Genomic DNA, 19,660 nt, shown 5'->3' with positions numbered 1-19,660 from the left:
AGTGTGAGTGTGTGTGAGACTCTGGTTGGCAGTACAAACTTCTGTCCAATGCACAGTTTTCTACTCTTGAATCAGGTACACATCAATTATAAGGCTGTTCTTCTGGAGAGACCTGCTTTTTTTCTTGTTTACACATGGTGCATGCATGTGAAGTTCTTCTGACATGTTCTGTGGCAGAAGGCAAATATTCTTAAAATCACATTTTTTCAGAAATTGCCAAACAGATTCCAGTAATTTTTGGATTGGCCACTGTAGTAGGCAGAAGAGTAGCCCCAGAAAACTTCTACTTCTTAATCTCTGGAACCTGTGAATATGTTGTCTTTAAAGAGAAAGGGGGACTAAGGTTGCTGATAGAATTAAGGTTGCTTATCTGCTGACTTTAGAGAGATTATCCTGGATTATCAGGAGAGCCCAGTGTAATGACAAAGGTCCTTAAAAATGGAAAAGGCAAGTAGGAAAGAAGATCGAGGTAATAGAATGTGAGAAGGACTCAACCTATCATTGCTGGTTTTGACATCAGAGGAAGGGGACCATGTGCCATGAGAATCTACAAAAAGCAAGGACTTGGATTCCACCCTGGGGACGCCCGGAAATAACAGCCCAGCCGGCTCCTTGATTTTTAGCCCAGCGATGGCTATGCTGGAGTTCAGAACTACAGAATGTAAGATAATAAATCTGTGCTGTTTTAAACCTACACGTTTGTAGTAATCTACTACCATAGTAATGGGAAAGAAATACAGCCCCTAAATACCCTTTCATAGATGGCCAAATCATGGCTGCAGCTGAGTTTTAATCAGTGTCAAAGCAGAGGTTTTCTTCCATCAAAGGAACTGCCTTTCCATTTTCATAATGAGCCATTTTGTAGATTCTATTAATGGGGACCTTGATATGAGACCTATTAACAGAACATAGATAAATTGCGTGAGAAACTTCGAAGTCTTTACTCCCTTATAAAGTTTTACATCGAGAGGGCTCATGGGTTTCCTGTTCCTGTTGGTAGTTGTGTATGTTTTCCAGACCCCAACTTTTATTCACCAGAATTCAGTCCACGCCCCTGCGGGTTTCACAGCCACGCAACACTGGTACAGGATTTCCCCCCCCTTGAACAACACGGGTACATACCCAACTTCAGAGACTCTTCAATTCCGTGCCTCCTAATGCTAAAGGACATGGTGATTTGGCAGAAGATACTTATACAACACATCCTCTTGGAGGCCTACAACATCCAGAGGATTCTGACTGCACCGCTAATAGCAGCCGTTTTGAGCAACCACTTTAACAAATGCAAAGCATTTATGGTTAACAATTTAAATGCTTAGTAGAGCATAGGTGCTTATCCTCTCTGCAAGGCTGTTTGCCTAGTTACGGCCATAATATGGGACACGCTATACATCATGGAATCCCAGCACTGTTGTTGGCATAACTAATTCAAGTTTTCCTCCCAGAGCAGGATGCCAGCTCCTCTTGTCACCCAACACACATTTGCAAACAAAAGGCCGTGGGTGGAAGGAAAAGGGCAAAATGCACGTTATTAGTTACTCAGCGTCTATGTTGCTTAGTGTAGATTTTTAAAATCACAAATGTTCACTCAGCAGGCTGAAAATTTCAAATCATTCTCACTAATATTGTCATAGTTAGTCATTTAAAATACTGCCTGTATACATAAGTATGACATATGCTACTATTTAAATTCACAGCTTGGCCCCATATGAAGACACAACAATGCTAAAATCACTGACTCATATGGAAAAGCTTACATGCGCTGCTAAAACAGAAGTCACTGTGCTATACGTTAGCATGTTGACAACATACTGCAGCCCTGAGAAAGGCTTTAATGAAAATTAAAGGCCTAATGAAAATTAAAATTTATTAACTTCAGTTATTATTCATTGAACATTAGAGCTGGAGTCTTTTAAATCCGTAAGTTTAATGTTCACAAGAAAGAATGTTTCCAGTCGTTATGATGAAGGATAGAAGTTCAGTACCATGTTATGCTAAAGAAGTAATTAGGCAACATACAATTTTGCTGAAAACTCAAACTTAATTACTGATATCTGAAGAACGGTCTCACATTCATCTTCTTCAAGTGTTTGAATAAGGGTAGGTGGGTAGTCACTCTCCCCTGGCTGCCTGCAGGAAGTGTTGAGCAAGCCAATAAACAGGGTTAAATTGTAGCACACCTGTCTTGGGTAAGACCTAAGAAAGCCAAAGCCAAAGATTCAACGTGTCTGAACTGCACTATTTGTAACCTTTAGTGTCGGGTGATTTTGCATATTAGTTCATTTATTTGTGTTGCAAAAAAAAAAAAAAAAAAAATCTGTGGGCGCCTGGGTGGCTCAGTGGGTTAAGCCGCTGCCTTTGGATCAGGTCATGATCTCGGGGTCCTGGGATCGAGTCCCGCATCGGGCTCTCTGCTCAGCGGGGAGCCTGCTTCCCTCTCTCTCTCTGCCTGCCTCTCTGTCTACTTGTGGTCTCTGTCTGTCAAATAAATAAATAAAATCTTAAAAAAAAAAAATCTGTGATGTATGCATTATTATTCTGTTTTACACATGCAACTTGGTTTCCAAGAAGGTTACAGATATACTTGAGTTACCAAGTTGGTGAGTAGCGAAGGTGGCTAAATCCAAAATCGATTTGGATTAAATATTACAAAGTAGATAGTATTACCCTACTTGATACCTGAGAAAACCAATCCTCAGAGAAGCTGAGTGACTTTTCTATGGTCTCAGAGGTAATACATGGAAGCATGACAACTCTTGACCTCAGAGCTATGTTTACACTGTCCTACTACAGTAGGGCAAAGAAATCTTATGTCTTCTAACCATTTCCAGAGAAGCAGTAATTTGAAGGAAACACAAACAAGAAAAAAAAATTGTGATTTTAGAAATGTCTTCTGCCTGCTTTTCTCTCTTTCTTTTTTAAATCTGATTTTCTTTAGAAGACTTATCCTTATGCACTCAAGCAGGGGAGCGGGGAGCAGAGGGGAAAGAAGGAGGGGGAGAAGAATCCCAAACAGACTCAGACTCCATGCTAAGCTGATTGTAGGGCTCCATCTCATGACCCTGATACCATGACCTAAGCAGAAGCCAAGAGTTAGACGCTTAACCAACTGAGCCGCCCAGGTTCCCCTTATCCTGGTTCTTTTTAAAGCATTGGCTCATTTTCTTGCCTGGAATAACCAAGGAAATTCTCCAGTGCATCCCAAAATGAAGGCAAGTTGTAACTTCTTTCTGTATGGGTACCCACACAAAGGTACAGGTGTCTTACTGTGTTTTTTAAGGTCACAAAATGCCCACATAAGATTTTTACCTATTTCACTCCATTCCACAGTGTCTTGGGTGTTGAATGGTTTCTGTCTTGTTCAACATGCCATGAAAACTGTTTCCAGCTGAGGGATTTGGGGTGCTCCGAAAGCATGAGCTACCAGAAGTTAGGAATCCTGGAAAGGAAGGCTTCAAAGTGAGTTTGAAAAACTTGCCCCAGGAATGAGCTGAGAAATGTAGCCAGTGGGTTTCAGGGGAGCGACAACAGCAGATGAACCGAGAAGTGTTAAGTGGAGGTCTTGTTACTATTTCCCATCTCAGCTTTAGGTAAGTCAGGTGTTAGGATAGAGGGATCTAGCATTAAGCATATCCTTTTTGGTGTTCATTTAAAATATAGATTCCTGGGCTCCAACCCAGACCTTCAGAGTCTGGCTTTTCCGGTTAGTGGTCAGGTCATTTACATGCTTCACAAACACTTAGAGTGGTTCCTAACAGACAAAGTTAGGAAACAAGGATTCATGGCCGTTGATAACCATCTCATAGCCTAGATGATGTGTGTGAGTTATGAGTCAGAAGGCCCATCTCTAAACTTTGAGAAAATAACCTACAAAAAGAAAGAAAGATGGATTAGTGACAGATTTAATTAAGAGGTTGAGGATAATAAAGAGAGGGATGCATGTCAAGAGAAACCTATTTCTAAGAAATACATTTATCTTATAAATTTACAGGCATATAACTTTATAACCTCTAAGCAGGTTTCCCTAGAAACCTAGACAGCTACCTAAGAATATCATAGAGGGCACATCCTTCAAATCTGTTTTGCCATTGTGAATTTGGGGTGAACTCAACTGAAATCCTAAACCAAAATAGCTAACCCTGACCTATTGCTTACTACGTGCAAGGTACTGTTTGAAGGAAGTTCCCACGTGATAATTTTCATGTTACCTTTTGTTTTTAAGATTTATTTATTCATTTGACAGAGATCACAAGTAGGCGGAGAGGCAGGCAGAGAGAGAGGGGGAAGCAGGCTCCCTGCTGAGCAGAGAGCCCAATGTGGGGCTCAGTCCCAGGACCCTGGGATCATGACCTGAGCCGAAGGCAGAGGCTTTAACCCACTGAGCCACCCAGGTGGCTTTTGATTCTTCACAACAACCTTTTTCCTCCTAATTTCATAGATGAAGAAACTGAAATACAGAGAATTGAAGGAACTTAACCAAACTTCACACAGAAAGAACCAGACGGGGGTTCAAATCCAAATGTCTAGTTATGGAGAGTCTGCTACATAAAACCTTCTTTTTTTTTTTCCTTTGGATAACAACCGGCTTGTCTGTAAAGGAGCTTGTGCCCTTCACTTTGATCATAAAGCTGAAAGACTCTTTTATTGAGTAGTGGGGTGGGAGAGTAATGATGATTACAGCTGTTTTTGCAGTAGCAGCTAACTAAGCAAGAGCGGTTCTTGGCTCTTCAGATGCGCTGTCTTATGGATGGCCCAATAGAGTAGGTGTGCTTTGGTCCTTTTTCAGCTAGGGAAACTGAATTTCTTCCCTGAGGTCCTCAGCAACTACTAAAATTTCACAGTCAGTGAATGATAGATCAGCTTTCAAACGTAGGTCTCTCTGACTGGGAAGCCCAATTTCTGGACACTGTTTTGCTCCTTTTTGTGGAATCAATATGGGTTGATACACGAGTTCGGACACAAGAGTTACACGTGACTTCTAACACAAGGAGCAGGTCTACTGAAGCCATGTCTACGCTTGAAAGTCTTTGTGGAACTTCCAAATTATAGAAGAAGGCAAGACAGTTTAGATGCTCCAAAAATGGAATCCAGGAAACACTTTGACCAAGGGACAGGTGCAGAGCGGGAGGAGGGAATGCAAATGCAGAATGTGAAGGATGTGAATTACCATGTGGGACTCTTCCGGTAAATATGGGTGAGTGTCCTTTCCAGTCTCTCTCTTGACGTAGTAGCTGAGCCAGGGAATTGCTGCAGGGGAAGTGAGTGTACTGATCTGAATCCTGACTTCCAGAAAGGGCAAGAGACACTGACGCTGAGAGGAACACAGAGGGTCAGAGACCTCCTTGAACATCCTTCCACCAAGTCCCTATTTTCAAACCATTACATGATATCATGTTGATCTTTTTTTTCTTTTAAGTTCTTTTAAGTTCTTTTTTTTTAAAGATTTTATTTATTTTTTTGTCAGAAAGAGAGAGCACAAGGAGGCAGAGTGGCAGGCAGAGGCAGAGAGAGAAGCAGGCTCCCTGCTGAGCAAGGAGCCCGATGTGGGACTTGATCCCAAGACCTTGAGATCATGACCCAAGCTGAGGTCAGAGGCTTAACCGACTGAGCCACCCAGGAATCTCATGTGTTCATTGTTCTTAAGCAGAAAGATTTAAAATGGAGATGGGACCTCATTGGGTAGAAAGGTAAAGACACAGGAAGTAGTGCAATATAATGGACATGGTTGTATTTAATCCCTACCTTGTCACCGGGCAGTAGTGGCAGAGTTTCAAAATTTCAAGGCAAGGAAGTGCAAATAGAACTTTGAGTTTTGGACAAGTTCCTCAACTTCTGTAAGCCTAGAGTTTCTCTTTTATAAATTGAGACCAAGAATAGTACTTACATAGGATCATGGGGATTAGATGAAATAATTAATATGACTTGCTTCACACAGTGCCTGATGAATAGTATGTGCTTAATAAATAGGACCTTTTGTTATTATGAGATGTAAGATACAGAATGAAAAACCAGGAAATGTATCTATGCCTCTAAAGCCAGATCATATTCAAAGTTATGTATATTCTGATCTCTCTTGTGGCCATGACTCAATCAAAGCTTCCAGAGCCCACTGTTTACATCTTCCATTTCTTCTAAGCCAATCTTAGTTTCTGTAGCTCTTAAACAGGGAAAATGATAGGGGTCATCTTCCTCCTGGGTTTGCTTTAAGTACCGAGTGAAGTGAAGTTCCATGTTAAAGTTGTTTAGACTTGGGACGCCTGGGTGGCTCAGTTGGTTAAGCAGCTGCCTTCGGCTCAGGTCATGATCCCAGCGTCCTGGGATCGAGTCCCACATCGGGCTCCTTGCTTGGCAGCGAGCCTGCTTCTCCCTCTGCCTCTGCCTGCCACTCTGTCTGCCTGTGCTCACTCTTGCTTCTCTCTCTATGACAAATAAATAAATAAAATCTTTAAAAAAAAAAAAAGTCGTTTAGACTTTAATGCCTACATATAAATGGTCAGGTTGTCTAATTTTTAAGTCCCATCTGAAGCTTTGAGGAAGAGGTTTCTGGCACAGAAGTCTCCCAGAGCGTGATGTCTTCTGGTTCCCCCTTTAGAAATTATAATTCACGTAAATAATTAGGGCCACTCTTGAGCAGTAGCTGGGGGCTTAACTTGATACAGTTGTTTTAGAAAGTGTGCAAGATCTCTTTGAATTTTAATAACATCGCAATGGTGAGGTAAAATAGAGCAAAAGGAAACAAAAATTAGATCAAATGACGACCTAACCCTTTGGTCTAGTAACAGTTTGCAGGGTCCATCAAAGGTCATATGCCATGATTTTTCTCCATCAGGTGGTAAGGGATAAATGAGCTAAAGGCACCACAAGTCACCTGTAAGGGAGGAGACAAGGATGGAAGAGGGGTGCTTATCCAGGGGATCCTTCTAATATATGAAGAAACTCAAGCTGGGATTCTTTGGTCTCCCATCTCAGATACATCTGAGCATCACCTGAGAAGCTTTTTTAAAAATTACTGCAGTCCAACCACACCCCAGACAAAAATGGAAGGCTCTCCATGATGGGACCCATGCATGTGTTTGTTTGAAAGGTCTCCAAGCATTTCCAATGTTAAGTCAAGGTTACAAAATGGGGCATAAATGTTCTAATAAGGCAGATTCTAGGATAGTAACAGAAAAACGAAGGGCAACTGCCTAGATGGAGGGTGTGGCTCTATTGTCTGCCAAATTAATGTTCAGCATTAATCACTCACTTAGCTGCTGCCTGTATCTAGTGGCGAAGCAAATTAACTCAAATGCAAACAGTTTATTTATATGAACAGAGTCCCATGCATTTATTTGAATCTCAACTGATGCTCTAAATGCTAATTATAATGAAAAATACAGCATCCTACATATAAATACACATGCAATTCTGGCAGTTAGTTGCCCGGAATCGTCATTTTGTTCACATTCCCAAGGAAGAAAGCTAGGAATTCCACCCACCTGGTCCCCTCTTCCCTCCCCGCCCCCCCTTCCTATGTCCCCATCTGCCCTCCAGGTACTAGAAAATCTAGGCAGCCTTTGAAAATGTACTTAACCTCACTATTTTCTCTTATAATCTCTTAATCAAACTGAATGTTTTGGATGAAACATACCGAATAGATTGACATTAGCTCAATATAGGTTTTCTCTGGTAATCCAACCTTCTGTCTTAGAGTTTGTACACAAGAGTAGCACTGAACATCATAGAATTTGGTTCGATAAGAATAGCTGTTTTCCAGTTCCCATGGAGAAATAGTTTGGGGGGGCAACAAGTACCAGTGACCTCATTACTATACCATGAAATTTTTTCCAATGGACCATAAAGCCCTGATATCTCTATGTCCCATTAAGGTAACACAGTCAAAAGAAAGAAAACCCCATCTCATAGAACATTGACAGAAGTGCCTCATAAAGACAGCTAGCATGACAATCCAAGTAACCAGAGACTATCTTGAGATTTTTAATGTTCTTTGTGATGAAAAATTGTCTTCTATATTCTCTCCTTCAGTTCTTTAGCATCATTTTTTAATTTTTTTAAAGATTTTATTTATTTATTTGACAGAGATCACAAATAGGCAGAGAAGTAAGCAGAGAGAGAGAGAGGAGGAAGCAGGCACCCTGCTGAGCAGAGAGCCCAATGTAGGGCTCGATCCCAGGACCCTGAGACCATGACCTGAGCCTAAGACAGAGGCTTAACCCACTGAGCCACCCAGGCACCCCAAGCATCATTTTTTAGATTTACTTATTTGCAAAGGTAAAAGAGGGAAAGGGAACACAAATGTGTCCCATCTATGCCACCAGTGTCTCAATCCCTCCACCTAGACCCAAGGGAAGTTGGGGGCAACAACTCCTTGAAATCAGTTATGATTTTGGAGCCATACCTCACCACATGTGAATACATCCTGAACTCCTGATTTATGCCTATTCTCTCTTGTTCTTCTCTTTTATTTCCTCTGTGTGTAACTTCATATTAGGACCAGGAAGAATGTATGCTGGAGAGTTAAGAAATCATTTAAGGAGAGCATCAAACAAAGATAAAATTTATTGTGCAGGAGATAATATATATGTATATTATCTATATATATAATATATATAGATGGCTCTTTTCTACTTGATATAAACTTCTGATATTATTAGAATATATAGCACAGCACGTGTTGGTTATGGAAGAGACTTCTCCAAAACAGGTTTTGTAGCTCCAATGGTGCCTAGTCAAGAGAAGAAAATTCTGGGTCATCACCCGTCAGCCTGGTGTGTGTATGTGCACACAATACACATACACACACCCCAAACAAAAGTAGAACTGAAGAGTCTGGCATGGAAATTGTTTTGTAATGGAAGGCTGGTAAAGCAGAAACCATTGCACCAGTTGAGATGAGCTTTTAAGAAATCCTTGAATCAGAATATTTTTTTATCATGGATGTGAAGAAAGAGGTGATGCATTGGCTCGCATCACATGTCAACACATTAATGGTGAAGTTCAACAAAATTGCAAAACAAATAAAGTGCATTTTTAAGGTTTTTTTATTCTTTGCAAGAAACCATGCCTGTAGTGAAGGTATACATAATTAAGCAAATAATTTAAATCTGCAGAATCTTTATGAGAGCCAAATTTTAAACTCAGTTCTGTCACCACTTTACCCAGTTGACTATTAGGCATCCACAGTCACAGTTCAAAGACGGTATTTTCCGATCAGGTTTCTGAGTGATCTTTCTCCCTTTGCCAATTCTATTTTTATAGCTCTTGTTCCATTTAAATCCTCAATTTCTTAGGGATTTGCCATCACTCACTCTCACATTGTTTTCAATCTCAATATAAATTGGCTCTGCTTCTTATGTTGTTTCTACAAATATTCTTCTTATTAAACAAGAGCTTCTCTTTCTTGGATTCTTATTAAGAACAAACCCATGTCCTTCTCAAAATATTTTCCAGGGCTGTACCTTCAAAAGACAGGAGAAATCCTCCCTTAAGGTGATAGAAAAGAAAATAAGACCACCCATATGCTTTTAAAACACACAAGAGATTTAATGGTTGAATAAATATTTGTTTTAAATTGCAGAACAGTCACAAAAAAAGAAGAGTTTTGTAGTCTGAATTTAACCAAAGTGAAAGAAAGAGCTGAACTTTAATTGCAAAACATCTAAATGGCTTGACTCCTTAAGGAAATGGGTGTTACAAATGCCATGGTAATTTTTGTTGTGTTGGGGAAGGAAAGTGGTATCTAAAACCTTATAGGAATTAGAAGTTGTCTTTATGAAACCACATGGAAGAGCCACACACAAAACAAAACAAAACAACAACAACAAAAAAACTTCTTAGAAAATTGGAGAATGGCTGATATCTTTGTGAAATCTTCCCTTTTTATTTGTTTGTTTTTGTTTTTTAATTGTCTGGACTCCATAATCACTGGATAAGTTGTAGAGTGTCCTGGAGACGGCTGGGAGCAGTCAGAAGTGATGTTCACACAATTCCCCTTATTTAGTGTGTTAAGACACCTGCCAGTCAGTTCCAATTTCTAGTCAATGAGTGAACAAATAAGGTAGCCTGATCCAGTGGAGGGAGAGAAAAAAATCTATCAACTTAATTGATTGTCACCATGTGGTTGAATCTTCTGGTTTCAAGAAAGTATTTGGGGGTATAAACTTTTAGAACACTGATTTTTTTTTCCTCCCCTCCCCTGCCCTGTAGCTATCTTTGGTTAGTTATTTTATCCTTCAACAGTAAACTAGTATAATCATCTAGAAATAGGTGAAGAAAAGGCATGAACATATTAAGCAAGCCAGAAATACTTTATTTGATTTACTGAGTCTTCTGTTAAGGGAAGATCATGATTTTTTTTTCATCTCCCCATCAGATATCTCTCTGAGCCTTTGTTTCTTCATTAGTAAACTGCCGATAATAATTATTTCTCAAGGTTTTTATGAAGCTAAAATGCTTGTAATCACCTAATGCAGATGTCATAGTCAATTACATACAGGATATAGAAGACTTAAAAGTAACCAAAGTTGGAGGGCCTGGGTGGCTCAGTAAGTTAAGCATCTGCTCAGGTCATGATCCCAAGGTCATGATCCCAAACCCCTGGGATCGAGTTCCACACTGGGCTCTTTGCTCAGTGGGGAGTCTGCCTCTCCCTCTGCCTGCCACTCCCCCAGCTTGTTCTCTCTCTCTCTCTCTCTCTCTCTGACAAATAAATTAATAAAACCTTTAAAAAGTGGCCACGTTAGAGATAAAAGGGAGTGGTGAGGAGTTGAGCACATACTACTTTTAGTTAAATGGGGGATACTAGTCAACCTTAGCACCAGATAGTTATTCTCATGGAGGCCAAATGTCATTAAACATTCTGCTCTTTTGCAGAGAAATTAGAAACCTAGATTCTTACATGAAATTTGATGGTGACTCATTCAAACATTTGAAAAATTTGAGGTAGGTCAATATTTAATGGGTGATGTTCTATAGGCTGTTGGACACCTGAGGTCTAACACATAGAAGGTATTTAATAAAAATAAACTTCTTATGTTTCATACTTTAAATTATAGGATAAATATTTAAGGTACTTAAGATGTCCCCATAGCTTGAAAATAAGCCATCAAAGAAACACAGAAATTGGGTATCATTTGTTTTGGAAATATAAGAGGAGCAGTGCTGATAGTTTTGTGGTCTGGCCAACCCCAGAAGAACATAACTTTGCCCAGTTTGGGGCTCCTCCAGAAGCTGGCAGCAACACGATGGTCCAGTATCAGTTGAAGATGTACATGGAGGTAATAAATAAATAAATAAATGACAGCAAGACTGTCAGGAAGGCTGATCCAGACCCTGATGGAGAATGATCGGTCCCAGAGACCGACAGCCTGGAAGCCCAGATTCTGAGTTCATGAGCACTTCGAGGAAGAGAGCCAGATGGCTTTGGACGTGGGGTCCCCTGTCTTTGGTGCTGCCCTGGGCGTGTGCTCAAAATGCCATTTTGACTAATGGCTAACCACATGATGAATGGCCTAGTACAGAATGGACAGGTGATACAAAAATGCAGGGTAAAGGAATTTCAGGACATAACACAGTGGAGCCTTGCTTTCAGACAGAGGCAAATGGAAGCTGAACTGGAAAAATACAATTTAGGGAAGAAACTGCCGAGATCTGATTCAACAAAGGTTGAATTAATACAATGAAATAGCACAACCAATCAGATGGAGGGGAAAAAAAGCCAGCACCAGAGAAATCAGTGATTAGAAAAAAGAACTCAAAGACACAAAGGAATAGCCTCAACAAAAAAGTAAACCTCAGAATCTGTCGGAAAATACAGAAGTTATTTGAAAAACTGTCTAGGTTTATAAAGGAAGCCAGTGTGCAGGAACCCCAATCTGTCTGCAGGCAAATCTCACAGTGGAGACAGAAGTGGATTTATTTGGCCTCAGTCGCATTGGGGAAAAAAGCTGGTCCCTCCGAATGTAAAGTTCACAGTTACTATATCCTTGTAATTTTAAATTGCAAGTTTCCACCACCACTGGTGGAATAAGAGGGTGCTGCTTATGAAGAGAGTACAGATCACAGCCATGCCAATGTCACCAAGAGAAAATGGCCAAAGTGTCTAACCCCTCTTACAGGTGGTTAAAGAATGAGCAGGAAGGGGGAAAAGCATGTTCATGCACATTGCTTTTAAAATGATAGGAAACAGGGGCACCTGGGTGGTTCAGTTGGTTCAGCCACTGCCTTCGGCTTGGGTCATGATCCTGGAGTTCTGAGATCAAGTCCCACATCAGGCTCCCTGTTCAGCAGGGAGTCTGCTTCTCCCTCTGACCTTCTCCCTTCTCATGCTCTCTCTCAAATAAAAAAGGGTCCCTCAGTCGGTTAATTGTGTTCCTTTGGCTCAGGTCATGATCCCAGGACTCTAGTATTGAGTCCTGTGTTGGGCTCCTTGCTCAGCAGGGAGTCTGCTTCTCTCTCTGCCTTCCACTCCCCTTGCTTGTGTTCTCTCTCTGTCTCTGACAAATAAATAAATAAAATCTTTAGATACATAGACAGATGATAGATAATAGATAGATAAAAAAATGGCAAACAGGGACCTCCACAGGCTCAGACAGAATCTTGTTAGGGTATCTCTCCCATGAGGGGTCTCCACATACCAAGAAGTTTGTTTAATATCTCCAAAGCCCCCTGCATTGTAAGCCCCAGAAAGACATGGCCATCACTTCTGTCACTGACTGGAGCAGTTGCATCCCTTAACATGGTGCCTGGGAAACAGTAGGTGCAGGGGAAAAAAAAAAAAAAAAAAAAAAAACCTGTGGAATACCTGAATAAGTAAGTGAAGGAAAGAATGGAGCTCGATCTGGTAACCTCTGTGTGATGAATCACTGCCATGTATAGTGACGGTGATTCTAGAAGGGCAGAGGATAGTCTGGTTTTCATTTCACAGATGAGGAAAGTAAGATTCACGAAGAGAGGAACTGAGTTAAAGTCACATGACAACTAAGTAGCAGAAGTGAGATTTGAACCTGTAGCTGGTTCATTCTAAAGGCCTACTCGTTTCTCTATAGTCTTCTGTTAGTTTTATCCAGATAGGCTTAGGGGAAGTGGCTCAAGCTACATAAAGACACAGAACACTGAAATCCGGGCTGCTCTTTCTCTTATACCGCTGTTCCCATACCTGCTTTGTTTTCCTCAGCGAAGCCTTGGCCAACAGTGCATCTTGAGCGTGTTTTGCTCAGCGGCCACTGGCAAACTCTGGCCATGTAATAAATGTTGATGTTGGAGCTACCATAAGAGACAGAAGTCTTTGCATTTTACATCAAGACACGGAGTCACCGTCTGGAAGACCAGATATGCCAATCTTAATTTGAGGCCAGATTTTTAAATCTAACTCCAGTGTGAGGAAAATGCTTATCAGCATTCAAACTGAAAACTCGGGTCATTCTGCCTAGCAAACATTCATTTTGTTAGGACCCTTTTTCATAAGTAAAAGCAAATGGATTCTGCAAACAGCTAGAGCCCATTTCTGTATTAGTTCACACTCTTGTCTGACAGGAATAGAAACCCACTTGAGCAAGAATAAAACACAGGGAAGGAAATTTATTATAAGGATATAGTGTGTCTCCTCAAACCTAAAGGCAGGAAAGCAGCTAAGATTCAGAAATAGACCAAACACAAGGCCACTCTCCTTTCTGCGTCCCTCTACTCTGCAAATCAGCTTCTCCTGCTTCTCAGGCCCTATGAAACACAGCCATCCGTGCATTTTGTGATTAAATCTATTCAGGAGGCCAAGCACACAAATGCAGGAAATCCAAATTCCCCTTGGTCTAACTTGGGTCAGTGGCCCTCTTCCCCCTACTCAGACCCACCCCCTGCCGATCAACTAAAACTAGGGAGACAGAGATCATATTTTACGAATATGGTCGTGTGAACAGTAAACATGGATAGAGCAGAAGAGTAAGAGGCTAGTCTCTATAAAGAAGGGAGGGAGGGGGAGTAGGTTCTCAGCAAATCAGCAACTTTCAGTTGTCTTCCATACTGTTATCAATCTATCATCTATCTATCAAGAAAAAAATCCCTGCTGAGTATAATCTTGTACAGAGTAGAATTTGGACTGCGAGTTTACAGATTGTAAAGGTTTCATTTTTTTAAATTATTTTTTTAAAGATTTATTTATTTGACAGAGAGAGATCACAAGTAGACAGAGGGAGAGAAGCAGGCTCCCCACTGAGCAGAGAGCCCACTGAGGGGCTCAATCCCAAGACCCCGGATCATGACCTGAGCCAAAGGCAGAGGCTTTAACCCACTGAGCCACCTAGGCGCCCCTATTATTTTTTTTAAAGATTTATTTATTTATTTGACAGAGAGAGAGAGAGAGAGAGAGAGAGAGAACTAGCAGGGGGAGTAGCAGGCAGAGGGGAGAGGGAGAAGGAAACCCTCTGCTGAGCAGAGAGCCTGACGCAGGGCTCAATCCCACGACCCTGGGATCATGACCTGAGCCAAACACAAACGCCTGACTGAGCCACCCAGGTGCCCCTGATTGTCAAGGTTTTAATAGATTAAGATTTCTTGAGATAAATTGGCTCTTTGAGCACTAGAATTCAGTACGCCTTCATGTGTAAAATGACTATTAAACACTCTACAACCTTTCTGTATTATATAACCATACCTCAACTGTTTCTAAAGATCACTACAACATGCCACCATCACGTTCAGCATTCACCTTGTGATTTGCACTGATGAAAGCCATTTACTTGCAGGTCTGCTAGTTGTTAAGTTACTTACTGTGCGTTCTTTCGAGATAAATGTCCCAGAAACTCCAGCTAGGACCTCCAGCTCAGCCTTTTCACATTATCTCAATGATCTCAGGAGCTCTGTCTCTATACATTCTTTATGGATCGCATTACTTCCAATGCCTCTTATCTCCCTGCCTGCAAAATCATCCTCCAGTGGAAAAATAAAAGAAAAGCATTATCTCCAACCACCTTTCTGTCTTGGTGATGGCATCATGGACTCTCCATAGGCTAATCACATTTCAAAATAATTGTATTTGGGGATACATTTATCTGGTGCTGATCTTATCGAACCCAAATCTTTGTAGAAGAAGGTCCTCTTTTGACACGACTGTGCCAGACATTTTCTCAGGGCTCCTACCTGAATGCTAATCCTCTCACACATAAATAGACCTCTGGTCTCCTGATTTTCAATCTGTTTGCCGATCAGCCATTGTCATCTAAGGGGAGAGTTTCCTTTCTTTCCCAAATAGGCTTGGTTTTTATTGTGTATCCTACTCCAGACACTGATGGTATCATTTGATAATGTCCATCAGGACTTTCTATTACCAAGCAAATAATTTCTAAACTGGTATTGATTAAAATATGGTCCATTAAAGTCATAGGTTGTGGCTTACCTACATAAAGCACTTTGGAAATCAACGCTGTGAGCGTATATTGCATATGTTCTATACAAGTCACTGAGCAGAAGGAATGGAGATTAATCAAATGTTGTCCCTGACCTTAAGTCAGTTGGGATCTATACATTCTGTATATAATTAAGTCCAATCAACTCCCACACCTGGGAAAAATCAATATCAGGTTAATTTATAGATGACTTGCAAGGACCACTATGAATCATTTTTCTTTGTGTAACTCAATTCATTAAAATGGACCTGAAGCCTGCTCCTTCATTTTTAACCTTCTTAGCTAACAGGGGTGAATTCTTTTGAGTGCTGTCTCCATATCAGGCTCTGTACTAAGTAGTTTACATACACAAGGGATTCGCATGGGGGGGCCAAGTCTCCTGCAGCCCAGCCTTTCTATAGACATATGTAAAGCTCTGCCAGATTATTCAAATGTACACTTGAGGAGGAACCTCTGTGCTTAGCTCTACCCTAGTTCAAATAAATGAGAATCTCTAAACAAGCAGCCCAGGCATCTATATAATTTATTTATTTATTTATTTAAAAGATTTTATTCATTGGAGAGAAAGTACATGTGTCCATGAGAGGTGGGGGGAGGTCCTTGCTGAGCAGGGAACCCCACGTGGGGCTCTGGGATCATGACCTGAGCCAAAGACAGATGCTTAACCGGCTGAGTCACCCAGGTGTCCCTATATATTTTATTTTTTTGCATCTATATGTTTTTAAAGCCTACTAGAGACACTCACCAGTGAGTATTTCTCAGTATCTCTTTTTTAAAGGCTTATTTATTTGCTTGAGAGAGAGAGTACGCAGCTGTTAGGGAGAGAGAGTCTTAAGCAGTCTCCACACTGAGCATGGACCACCATGCGGGACTTGATCTCACAACCCTGGGATCAGGACTTGAGCCAAGTCATGGGCTTACCTGATAGCACCACCAAGGTGACCCCAGTACCGGTAACTTAATTAGATGATGTTTTCCATTGATCTCTCCCTGCATTTTGTTTGTCTTCTAGTCTTAAAGCAGGATATGGTCTTCAGGGCCCCAAGTCCTCAGTCTCCATCAATTATGTGACATTCTCGAGCTGAAAGGGACATTTCAGCATAGAGTATAATTGCCTCAATATTTTACCTTGGAATCTAATATCTTGGTGTTGTATCCTGGTGCTAGTATTTCCTAACTAGGTGAGCTTGGGTAGGTTATCCTCTCTGAACCTCAACTTTCTCATCTGTGGTAATAATAGAGCATACCTTACCGGACTAAATGAGATAATGCCCACTTCTAGCATGTTACAAAGAACTGCATTTCCCATTGTCCCCTGTAGAAGGGAAAATCTTCAGCTTGTTATTTTGAAAACATTTCCAATGGCTGTTAAAACCACTGTGTTTCCTTAGGATAAGTCCTTGTCGAAGAGTAAAGTTCTTGGTAAATCAAGTTATTATGTGTTTTTATTTATTTTTTTATTTTTTAAAGACTTTATTTATTTATTTGAGAGAGAGTGCATAAGCCAGGCGACAAGCAGAGGGACAGGGACAAGCAGACTCCACACTGAGCATGGAGCCCAACGAGGGGCTCCACACCAGATTCGATCCCCTGACCTCAAGCTCATGACCTGAGCTCAAATCAAGGATCTGGTACTCAACCAACTCATCCACCCAGATGCCCCAATTTATATGTGTGTTTAAATTAAGTCTTGAGTATAGTATATTGTTTTTGCAAGTGGATATACGCCATAATAAATCATTCTTAAAGTTCTCTTTGACCTGAATCATTTCAATCAGCCCTATCCATCTTCATCAGTATCATCATTAGTTCATTTTCCTTCAAATAACTCCACAGCATTGACTTACCTGCAACTGAGAGGTAGAACATATTTCCAAGAAAACTCCATCGTGATGGTAAAGATCAAAGATAAAGCTAATTGAAATTCCTCTAAGTTCACCACCTTGTCTCATCTAGATCATAATTCTGGATGATGCATTTCCTCAAAATTCAAACACATGAGAGTTCTGTTTGAAGTTTAAATGCCGAGTGCCTTTCCCCTGCACATAGTCGCAATCTACCAGGAGTTAGGATGTAAACCTCATTGCCTTCGTTGAGTGGCTAAGAGGATGGACTCAAATGCCTGATGACCTGAGTTCAAATCCTAACTTTTCAGCTTAATTAAGCCATGCAGCTTTGATTGGGTTATTTAACATCTCCGGGCCTATTTAATTTTTGCCAAAATGGTAAAAAAAAAAAAATAGTTTCTACCTTATGACAACTACATAAATTAATCCCTGAGAAGGGATATTTGATATCCTTAGGTTTATTTGAATACTGAGATTAAGCATATCTCTAAACCATGCAAATTATAGCCTACAAGCCGGCTTGAGCTCCTCTCCTGCTTTTGTAGATAAAGTTCTCTCAGAACATGGTCATACTCGTTCATTTACATATTGTCACGCTGTCTCTGTGCTACAGTGACAGTTTGAGTGGTGGCGAGGGAGACCACATGGCCCCTGATGCCTAAAATATTTACTATCTGGCCCTTTCCAGAAATAGGTTGCTGATCTCTCCTATAAGCAAGGCACAGGGCTCAATGTCATCCCCATACCATGAAAACTATTTGCAGCCAGTGATATTAGGTAGGTATTATTGTTATCCCTATTTCGCATAAGGAGAAGCAAAAATTCAGTTATTATGTAACATGCTCAGAGTCACACCACTAGTAAGTGGTAAAAATGATGGACCCAGAAATGCTATTTTATGACTCGAAATCTACATTTTTAACCATATTTCTCAGATCACATCAGGCTGCTCTTTGACGATCAACAGTAGCTGTGGTAGCTACTACTCTTTTTACTCTGTCTCTAACCTCATATGTAGATGACACAGAGAGTGCATATTTAAAAATCCATATCTGGGCCAGTCGGCTGCCTTTGACCTGCACTGAGAACTCATTCAGGACCATATGCGCTTGCTCTAAGTTGACAAACCTGAATAAAGGCAGCCTTATGACAGGTCCATCTCCCTCCCTTCATCTTCGTCAACAACCATCCTCCCCTTTCAAGAGGGAATTCTTCGCCTTCACCAACAGCGTTGCCCCCACAAAGTGAGCTGTGTAACTGATGAAGTACTGCTACAGACTGTGGCTTTCTTTCCTACTGGCCTCTTGGATATCCACTCCATAACTAGTAGACTTGGAGCCAGTGGGGATGCCATGTGTCTGAAGCTTTGCCTGCAAGCGTTTTATTTTGTTTAAGAAGGTACCATTTTCCTTTGATTCATTTTAAAATATATACTATGCATAAGAATTAGGTCCTAGGAAAAAACATCCCCATGAGATCAATTTGTAGGAACCTTTAGTTGAGAAAGAAAGATCATTCTCTAGTGTGGATGTTGGTTTGATATGGAAATACATACGCTTGCCCTACATGTGTGCTCCAAATTTTCTATGTAAAGTCAGAAATTAAATCCATACACCCTGTGCCTTAATGTTCCTTTTTTGGGGTCTGCACATAGACATTTTCCTAAGTACGAGGCCCTTAAGCATAAGAAGGGTGTGATGGAATGAATCTCAAATCCAAACTTTCAAAAAGATGTTTTTGTTGTTGGCTGAAGGCAGGATTAAAAATTCTGGTGGCTCTAAATCCAGACACTGTATTTCCAAGGATAATTAGTTTCTTACAGATTTCATGTCCTCTGTGCTAGACTCCAAATGGCAGTCTGTCGTTCACTCTACAATGGTGGTCTCCTTCAAAACATTACGAAAGACTCAGTTTGTCAAGCAATTTTTGGAATTTTCCAGTTATCTAAAAATGTCTCCTTAGGATCACTTATTAAATAAAAATCAGGTCTAATGCTTTCTTACATTAAGTAGTAGCATCCAGAAAACTTTTATGCATGGGAATTTGTGCCATTATACCATGGAAATTTTATGTATCAGTGAAGAGTCTTTATATGATTTTATTTTATTTTATTTAAAGATTTTATTTATTTATTTGACAGAGAGAGATCACAAGTAGACGGAGAGGCAGGCAGAGAGAGAGAGAGAGGGAAGCAGGCTTCTTGCTGAGCAGAGAGCCCGATGTGGGACTCGATCCCAGGACCCTGAGATCATGACCTGAGCCGAAGGCAGCGGCTTAACCCACTGAGCCACCCAGGCGCCCCTCTTTATATGATTTTACCTTGTGTTCAGTCTTCAACAAACATTTACTTAGAAATAACTCTGTGCCTGACATTATGCTGATCCCGGGAAACCAAAGAATAAGGGTGTACTAGTT

At 40.7% G+C, this 19,660-nt stretch overlaps 1 protein-coding gene across 1 annotated transcript in view; it reads left to right on the top strand.

Annotated features, from left to right (window-relative positions):
- The window catches only part of TAFA1 (TAFA chemokine like family member 1), an 866,756-nt gene that overhangs the window by 694,202 nt on the left and 152,894 nt on the right, over nucleotides 1-19,660 (top strand). The window lies entirely within an intron of this gene.

This window comes from Lutra lutra, chromosome 1 (genome assembly GCF_902655055.1).
Source record: "Lutra lutra chromosome 1, mLutLut1.2, whole genome shotgun sequence".
Classification (NCBI taxonomy): Eukaryota; Metazoa; Chordata; class Mammalia; order Carnivora; family Mustelidae; genus Lutra; species Lutra lutra.
This window is presented reverse-complemented; position numbering and strand designations above follow the sequence as displayed.